Genomic DNA, 8,693 nt, shown 5'->3' with positions numbered 1-8,693 from the left:
AACATTAGCCTTCATCAGGCGATGAAAGGAGACAAGAGACAGAGACCCACATTGGAGCACCGGACTGAAATCTCAAGGTCCAAATCAGGAGCAGAAGGAGAGAGAGCATGAGCAAGGAACTCAGGACCGCGAGGGGTACACCCACACACTGAGACAATGGGGATGTTCTATCGGGAACTCACCAAGCCAGCTGGCCTGGGTCTGAAAAAGCCTGGGTTAAAACCGGTCTCGCTGAACATAGCGGACAATGAGGACTACTGAGAACTCAAGAACAATGGCAACGGGTTTTTGATCCTAGTGCACCTATTGGTTCTGTGGGAGCCTAGGCAGTTCGGATGCTCACCTTACTAGACCTGGATGGAGGTGGGTGGTCCTTGGACTTCCCACAGGGCAGGGAACCCTGATTGCCCTTTGGGCTGACGAGGGGGGACTTGATTGGAGGAGGGGGAGGGAAAGGGGAGGCGGTGGTGGGGAAGAGACAGAAATCTTTAATAAATAAATAAATAAATAGGAAAAAAAAAAAAAGAATGGAACATGTGACAACATTCTGGTTTTCTGGTATGACAAGGTACCCCGGCCCACGCTGTACATGTTAGGATGCAGAACTGGATGAACCATTTCTTCAAGAATCCCTATGACAATCCAGACACTTGGGTGCCCGTTCATACTGAGGAGACCACTGTTTTTAGGCCCTTTTGTTAGATTCTGTAAACATAACTTTAAGGCACAATATATTACAATTCCTCCCCACAGGTCCACCCTGAATCTGAACTAGATTCTCTTAGCAAGCTATGATGGAGCGCCGTATATTAGAGAAGCTCTTTCACTGCACTGAAATTTTGTTGAATGAGCAAAGCTCTTTTCATGGCACTCGTCACAAGCAAAACACTCATAATTCAAGGGCTGCTGTGCCCAGGATGAGGCAGTTCACGGAGCTGAAACAAGTTTTCTGTAACATTTTCTCTTCTTAAGACATTTGCGGGATAGAAAAACAGAGAACTGGAGCTTTTGCTGTCCCATAGCGTGTCGAGGGTTCACTGGTCGTTTGGTTGTCTAGAGCTCCTTCCAGAGAGGAGAGGCTGGGAGGAACAGTGGTTGCCATCCTCCCACAAGGCTCTGCCTCTCTTGAGTTCACACCCTCTCAGTTATGCCGTATTCTCACTACTTAGCCTATAACCAGCACTCAGCAGATGATGACTGTGGTGTTCGTCGTCATGGAGATCATATGTGTATGCAAAGTGAGCTGACCTCATTCGTCACATGGACAAATATTGAATGTAATGTAAATGAAAAGCCTTTCCAAGCCTTGGTGGTCAAGGGATTAACAAAAGATACAGGAGTCAACTTCTGGAATGCATAAATACATTTGGACCTTGCTTATATGGATTTCTGACAAACATAAAACAAGTCCCGTGTTTCAGAGTTTATTGGTGGATATTACTTTTGAAATATATAGAACCTCTACCTTTTAGTTTAATTTATTTATTATTTATTTATTTGTTATATAGAGACAGGGTCTCTCTCACTATGTAGCCTTGACTGGGCAGGAACTTACAATGTAGACCAGGCTGACATCAAACTTGCTTGAAAGGGGATATGTTGAAAGGCAGGTAAAATAAATATAAAAGCAAGATATCAGAGAATGGCAAAAGCACATCATTCAAGGCTGGCAAGGTGGCTCAGCAGTTAAAGGCACTTGCCACCAACCCTAATAACCTACTTTGATCCCTAGAACCCATATGGCTGATGGAAGGGAAGGACAGACTCCCTCAACATGTTCTCTGATCTACATACATGTGCTGTGGCACACCTACATTCATACATGGATATAGAGACACACACACCAAATAAATAAATGTATTTGCTTTTAAAAGCACATCATCTTTTTTACAAAGAAAATTATTCAGCTTGGGTGTGGTACTATATACTTCTAGTCCCAGCACTCAGGAAGCCGAGGCAGGAGGATCATTCGAGTTCTAGGCTAACAGGGCTACACAGTGAGATCCTCTTTCCAAAAAAACAAACAAATAAACAACAAAAGCAAAACAAAGAAATCGTCTAGGTTCTAAGATAAACACTTATATGTTAGGAAGCAGAAGAAGCTGAATATATAACCCATAAAAGAAAAAATAGAGTAGGCATCATCCATCTTAGAAATGTTTGGTCTACAAAAGATCATGTTTTAATAAAATAAAATTATTGTTGGGTGGTGGTGGTGCACACCTTAAATTTCAGCACTCAGGAGGCATAGGCAAGTGGATCTCTGATTGCAAGCCTGGTCTACAGAGCTGGTTCCAGAACAGCCAGGGATACACAGAGAAACCATGCCTCAAGAAAAAAAAAAAAAACAGAGGAAGGGGGAGACACACAAAGAGAGAATGTATAAAAGTAAACAAAATAATTAGAACATAACAGACATTTCACTGAAGAAAATAAACAGTGGGCAAACAACATGTGAAAAGATAACAACCACAGCTAGCCACTAGGAGAACGGAAGTTGAAAGTTACCATATTAACAGTCAGGATGGATTTTTAAAATGACAACATGAAACCCTGGTGATACAGAGAGCAAGACATTCGTCGATTGCCTGTGAGAATGCAGCGGTTACTGCAACTCTGAAAGAGTTTTCTAAAAGCTAAAGTCCAGCTATCATTGCAATTGTATTTCTGCATATTTATCCCAAAGAAATAAAGACTGTCGTCACTCAAATACTGTAAGTGAATGTTAAGAGCTACTCAAAACTGTCAACTCGGGATGTCTTTCAGCAGGCGACAGCTAAGTCGTTTAGAGAAGAAAAGATCATTGTCAAGTATTAGGAACGGAGATGGGCTGAAGAATGTGAGGTATAGAAGAGTAATGTGAGAGATGCTTCTGGTAATCAAAGGCTCTACCTCTGTACTGCATGACTGTCAGGGAAGCTGTGATTGTTGTTACTAGAGGATCCAGACGAAGAACACACAGATTGTCCTGGGATACTTCTTAGAGATGCATGGGAGTCTATAGCCCTCTCTAACTCAGAAAGACTGTTAACAACATTCTGTAAAGCTGGTGACAGTAGCTGAGGCAGGAGGATTGTTTAAATTCGAGAGTTTGTGATCAGCCTGGAAACATAGTGAGACTCATCTCCCCAAATAAATAAATAAATTCCATGCTAGACATTAAGGGAAGGGGAGGTACTTGACCTGCGCTTAGGCAAGAATAAATTATAGGATAGATTCTGCAACAATAGCATCTTTATTGAACACTTACTCTGTGCCTTCCATTGTTCGAGCTCTGTTGATGCATTCTCTACTTTAATCCTTTTAGCAGCCCTGAGAGATTTAGGGAGCTTAAGTCACTTGTGCAATTCGCTCATTAAGTGGTAGAAGCAGAAATTTGAACTTGGATGTGCTTGACTTGCAGGGCTGTGTTCTTCACCAGTGATGGTATTCAGCCTCCCTGTAACATGCTAAAGGAAGGGAACCTATGGAAAAGTTAGGATTTGGGGAGTGTGGCCCTTTGATCCTAAAAGAAGTCACTTGGTCCTTCTGCATTTGAAGTTTTAGGAGTGGTATTTTAAAACCAAACCACCATTTGTTCACTGTCTTTCCACTCAACGTCAGGGCTGAGTTAAGTACCAAGCATCCAAAGATGCAGAAAAATATATTGCCTGCCAGAGAAGAGCTCACATACAGGAGAGGGGGACAGACTGATTCCTGTCCAGTGACTCTTATATAAATTACTCTTCAGCATTAGGAGAAATAGGTAAGACCCTTGTGGGTACCAAAATCTACTTATAGAAATGGCTTGGTATTTGCAGGTAACTTACACTGCATACTTTAATATACAAAATAGTATTGATAAGGCCCAATACAACACAGATGCTGTCCACCTCTACTGTATCACTCAGTGAATGAGAAAAAGAAAAAGCAGTCTCTACATATTCACTACAGATGTAACTTTTTCTGAATATTTTTCACCTACATGTGTTGGACTCCACAGCTGGAACGCAGACAAGGGACCAGCTCTACCTGCCCTTATTCCTGCGAAGCACAGAGGTAAACAAGATGCTAGGGTCAAGGGGGCTCCCTGGAAGCTGTTGTCTCCTGGCCTCATATCAGCTTGACAGCTGCAGAGGGCCTTTCTTTAAGATGGGCTTGTGGGGCAGAAGTAGCCCCTGTATGTTTTCATTACACTCCGGGTTACATTTAGTGCCAGTTCTGACCTGAAGTGTTCTTTTTTTAAAAAAATAATTTTATTTACTTATTTATTTTACATCACAACTGAAGTTTCTCCTCCCTCCTCTCCTCCCAGTCCCTTCCCCCAACCTCCCTCTGTTTCTACCCCAGATCCACTTCCCCCTGTTTCTGTTTAGGAAAGAGCAGGTCTCCCCTGAGTATCAACAAAACAGGACATATTAAGTTGCAGTGAGACTGGGCACCTTCTCTCTTATTAAGGATGGAAGAGGCAATCCAGTAGGAGGAAAGGGTCCCAGAAGCAGGCGACGGAATCAGGGACAGCCCCTGCTCCAACTGTTAAGAGTCCTATAAGAAGACCAAGCTACACAACTGTAATGTATATGCAGAGTGCCTAGGTCAGGTCCTGCAGGCTCCCCAGTTGTCGGTTCAGTCTCTGTGAGCCCTTATGAGCCAGGTTAAATGATTTTGTGAATTTTCTTGTGATGTCCTTGACCTCTCTGGCTCCTACAATCCTTCCTCTCCCTCTTTCAGGAGTCCCCAAACTTCTCCTAATGTTTACGTTGTAGGATATGATTTTAATGATGTAAAGACATGTTACATTTGTTTAGGTTGCAGAATATTACTTTAACTATGTAAAGGTGTGTTGTGTTTGTTTATGCTGCATTGGTTTCACCTTGCCTTCATAAGGCACCTGATTGGTCTAATAAGAAACTGGACAAACAATGGCTAGGCAGTAGAGGGATAGGTGAGGCTGGCAGAGCGGAGAGAATAAGTAGTAGGAAGAATCTAGGCTCTAGAGAGAAGGAGGGAGAAAAAAGAGGGAGAGAGGGAGAGTCAGGGGCCAGCCCGTCAGGCAGCTGCCAGTCAGACAGACATGAATAGAGCAGGAAAGTGGGACATAGAAAATGAAAGAAAAGTTTAAAAGCCCCAAGGCAAAATATAGATGAAGAGAAACAGGTTAATACAAAGTATAAGTGCTACTGGGACAAGCATAATATAAGGCTGAGCATTCATACCTAATAATAAGTCTCCGTGTCACGATTTGGGGGCATGTGGTCCAAGAACGCCTGCTACACGTTTGGCTGTGGGTCCGCATCTGTTTCTAATGGTTCCTGGATGAAGCCTCTCAGATGACAATTGGGCCAGGCACCGATCTGGTCACAAGAGATGGCCAGTTCAGGAGACATATCTGCTATTGCTAGGTGTAGTCTTACCTGGGAGATTCCCTTGTACCAGGTTTTTACCTCACCCCCAAATGTTCCCCCTCTCCAGCATCTCTTTCAGTGCTATGCTGCTCTGTGCCCCCGTCCTGATAGATCATGTTCCTTTCCCCACCCACCTTCAGTCCACCATGAAATCGCTTCTGTTTCTCCTCGGGGAGATCTAGGAATTCCCTATGAACCCTCCTTGTTACCTAGTCTGCCTGAGTCTGTGGCTTGTAGCATAGTTATCCTTTGTCTTATAATAAATAGCCACTTATGCATGGAGCACACACCATGTTTGTCTTTCTTGGTCTGGGTTACCGCATTCAGGATCATTTTTTTTCTAGTTCCATCCACAATGGACAAAGTGATCTTTCGAAATGTTGCTAACCCAGAATCTTCCTGAGTCGTTTGGACTTTATCTTTGTGGAGAAAGGAAGCAGCGAAGATTTGATCCTGTGCACAGACCATGGACATTCTGTATGTGTTTATCTATGCACTATGGCCTCTGTGGGGGGGAGGATGCTGATGCCGAGCCTGCCTATAGAGGTCAAAGGACGGTTCTCTCTGTGAGTTGGTTTTCTCCTTCCAGCATTTGCATCCTAGAGATCAACTCAAGCCTTTGTGTCTGTCAGCAAATTCCCCACTGAGTTGCCTTACTGGCCTGGCTTTATTTTTAGGAGACAAGGGATCACCATGTAGCCCAGGCTGTGAAGCTGACAGTCCTGCTTCAGCATCCTGCTGGAATGACAGGTTGTGCCACATCTCGCAAAACAATGAACTAGGTTTAAATCTTGACTCTAATACTGCTAATCTGATCTTAGCAAGGTATTTGGCTGTTCTTCATCCAAAAATGAAACACTCCTAGTTTTCAGAGGATTGCCACAGTCATTCAGTATTATGATGAAGACATCTAGTCACAGCTGGACATAGCAAATGCTACCTGTCATTGCTTTTTTTTCCTCACAGTAATAAATTTGTTAAGTAGGAAAGAAAGAACATCAATGTGAGAAAAAGTAGGGAAAGGCTGTTTAGTGGGACTCAGAAAGTAGTAACTTGCAAGAACTGTTTGATGACTAGACTTCACCAAGATTAAAATCTTTTGTCTTCTGCTCAAGAAAAGAGCCATAGATTGTAGTAAGAGTGGCGGGCCGCGTCCTGCCACCGGCTAGCTTTACCTGAAATAATTACATGGAAACAGTATTCTTTTAAACACTGCTTGGCCCATTAGTTCCAGCCTCTTATTGGCTAGCTCTTACATATTGATCTAACCCCTTTCTAATATTCTGTATAGCCCATGAGGTGGCTTACCAGGGAAGATCTTAACCTGCGGCTATGTTGGGTGGGAGAATCATGGTGACTCCTTGACTCAGCTTCTTTCTCCCAGCATTCTGTTCAGTCTACTCCGCCTACCTAATTTTCTATCCTATTAAAGGTCTGAGGCAGTCTCTTTATTTAACCAATGAAATTAACACAAAACAGAAGACTCTTCCCCATCAATAGATGAGGAGAAAACATTCATAGCACACACACACACACACACACACACACACACACACACACACACACTGAAAAACAGAATTATACTGCAAATATATTCGAAGGTGGAAGACCCTTCAGAATTTCAGTGCCAGTACACTGGATGTCTGCTCTCATGATGGGCCCAATCTCTACAGAGAGACTGAAAAGGTGTGTTAAGTACATGAGAATGCTATATTGCCTAACTCCATTGTGTGTTTATTTTTGAGACACTGTCCCTGTTTATTTTCCTTCCTCACTATAGAAGCTACATGGAAAAACACATGCCCGAGGGTTTTGTTTCCCTAGTCAGGGTTTGTACTTACAAATACAATCCACCCTCGCTGGTTTACACAAAATAGATTGTGTAGAGTTGGTTAAAAAATAGTAGGTAGCTGACAGAATTCCAGGAGAGCCACCCCAGGGCTGGACAGCATTCACACTAGAGAGCTTCTGCCTTTGGTCAAAGTGCTGTGACTATATGTATTTATTTGGTGATTAAGTTTGAACTTTTATTTTATTTGTCCCACTTGTTTTTGTCTCATTTTTTTTCTATTATGTCTACTCCTGGAGAGTATTTTTACAATTCCTTTTAAGAGTCATCCCTAATAATAAATGACTGATTAACAGAGCACACAAAAATCCTATATAATCGTGAGCCTAATAACATAGGTGATGTACATTATTATATATAACTATATAATGCTACATATTTTATTTGGTGTGTTGAAATCTATTTACACAATGACTTATGCATTTTAGAGGTTGCCTTAAGGTTTCTAGCATACCTCTTTGCTGCATCACAAACAGGAACTATTGTACTATTTCACACAAACTATCAAAACCATGTCCCATGTCTCTCTTCCTGAACCTTGAACTATTGACGCCATACATTTCATATATTTCATTGTATGTTGTAAATTACATAATTCATTGTTATGATTTTTTGCTTAGTTACATGTTTAAAGTAACTTTTATTGCATCTGTTTGTTGACAGTCTCGTATACATATAAAGTGCCCTCTAACTGCTGTAGGCCCCTCCCTGTCTAGTCTACATCCCACTCTTGTTCCCCATCCCTTAAAGGTCCCTTTCACACACACATTTCTTGTTTGGGTATTTATTTTGTTGTTGTTTGCTTTTAAGGTGCATTGACTTTAACCAGTATCATCTGTGTGACCCTGAATGTAGAACTGTCCATTGGAGCCTATGGGCTCCTTAGTGGGGACAAAACCAAAGACAATGACAGGCCCTTCTCCAAGATCCCAATGCTTCAGCTGAGAAGGCAAGGGCCTGATGAACTCCTCCACAATCCATGACTATTTGCTGGTAGGCCTGGTCTTATATTTAGGTGTGCTGTTTGTAGCCACCACTTATTACTGTGAAGTCCTGGCTGCATTGGCTAGGCCATGCCTAGAAGACAAACTTTCACAGCCCTTCTCCATATCTTACTCTTTTTTAAGGCTTTTATTAGGTATAAAGAAATATATGTGGTGATATTTTGTTTGTGTTTTAAAAGATAAACCTTCTCTTTTCTTTCTTTCTTTCTTTCTTTCTTTCTTTCTTTCTTTCTTCCTTTCTTTCTTTCTTTCTTTCTTTTTTGGAAGACATCAACAAATCCCTTAAAGAAAACCAAGAAAAAGTAATTAAACATATGAAAGAAACTATTTAAGACTTGAACACTAAAATAGAGACAATAAAGAAAACACAAGCAGAAGGAATTATAGAAACAGAAATCATAAGAAAACGATCAGGAACCACAAATGCAAGCATAAACAGCAGAATACAAGAGATGG

The sequence above is a fragment of the Alexandromys fortis genome, unplaced genomic scaffold (genome assembly GCF_014885135.2).
Source record: "Alexandromys fortis isolate MF-2015 unplaced genomic scaffold, M_Fortis_MF-2015_v1.1 scaffold_108, whole genome shotgun sequence".
Classification (NCBI taxonomy): Eukaryota; Metazoa; Chordata; class Mammalia; order Rodentia; family Cricetidae; genus Alexandromys; species Alexandromys fortis.
This window is presented reverse-complemented; position numbering follows the sequence as displayed.